The sequence below is a fragment of the Chrysemys picta genome, unplaced genomic scaffold, assembly GCF_011386835.1.
Source record: "Chrysemys picta bellii isolate R12L10 unplaced genomic scaffold, ASM1138683v2 scaf63, whole genome shotgun sequence".
Classification (NCBI taxonomy): Eukaryota; Metazoa; Chordata; order Testudines; family Emydidae; genus Chrysemys; species Chrysemys picta.
In genome coordinates this window covers 52,202-53,532 of record NW_027052770.1, presented here as the reverse complement: position 1 = coordinate 53,532, position 1,331 = coordinate 52,202, and positions in this window count along the sequence as shown.

Below are 1,331 nucleotides of genomic sequence, written 5' to 3'. Positions count from 1 at the left end.
GAGGGAAGCAAATATTCTTTTTTTCATACAAAAAGCCATTTTTGGGGATAAACAGTATCAATTCCTGATTTTCTGTTCCTCCTTTGCACTTTGGTGCACCCAGTGAGCATTGTGCTATGGCTGATGTTTATGTTTAAGAATCGTTGGCAGACTGGTCATTTGAAATGAAAAGGTGCCTGGGCTCAAGCAATTTTTTTAATTTCATAACTGATGCGGCCAGCCTAGAGGTGCTGGGGCTCAATCCTGGCAAGCCCTGGCACAAATGAAGCCCTGGGAGAGACCCCACTGCACCTGGGTCCCACAGCCCACTGGCAACATGAGCTGGAGGCTCCTTCATGGAGCCCTGAGGTGTTCACAGACAGCAGTGGCCTGCCTCTCACACATCCCTGCCCCTTCTGCAGCTGGGGTTCAGCACCTCGACCATCCCCTTCAGATCTGGCTTCTCTTCTCCCCTCCCCTGGTTATTTATGGTCACCCTGCCCAAAGCCTCAGGAAGCCCAGGGACCTCTTCATAAGCTTGGCCTGGCATTGGCCCAGCTCAGCCTATGCAGCTCTCTCCTTTTCCTCATTCCCTCACAAGTCCAGGCAGAGCTCCCCAGGCAGCATCCAGTCACTCCCCAGACATCTCCTCAGAGCAGCAGGCATAATTCATGGTTCTCTGCCTGATGACCCCACTGGCACTCTCTGGCTTAGCCCTGTCCTTCTTGTGTTCTCCCCAGTAATTAGTTGATCTCTGTTCCTTTTTTCTCACCCTTCCCTTCCTCTGGGGAGGGGGGGAGTGGGCACTGCTGTCTGGCAGGCTCAGGCCAAGGGAGGGGAAGAATGAAGGCCCCAGGAAGAGACCTAGCCTGGGAGGGATTTTTCAATCTGTGCTGCATCATTTTTCCTTCAGAGTCCAGCTCCTGCCCCTCAGCAAGTGAGCCAGGGCAGCCATGGGCAAGGGGAGCCCTGGCAGTGCGGCTCCAATGGACTGATGCTGCTATGGAGCTAGGATGGGCATCAGGGAGCAGAGTCAGTGTAGAACATACGAACGTAAGAACGGCCGTACTGGGTCAGACCAAGGGTCCATCCAGCCCAGCATCCTGCCTGCTGATAGTGGCCAATGCCAGGTGCCCCAGAGGGAGTGAACCTAATAGGCAATGATCAAGTGATCAAGCCCAGGGGCTCTGCACAGATGGCTAGGATCAGTGCAGGTGCCTGAGGCTGTCACTGGTTTGTGGATAGGTCCTGCAGCCTTTTCACAAAGGGCCAACCCTGCCCACTCCCCCCATGCGATGATGTGGGGAAAGGTCTAGGAGGGGCCCAAACAGACCTGCTCTGCGCCACAAAGT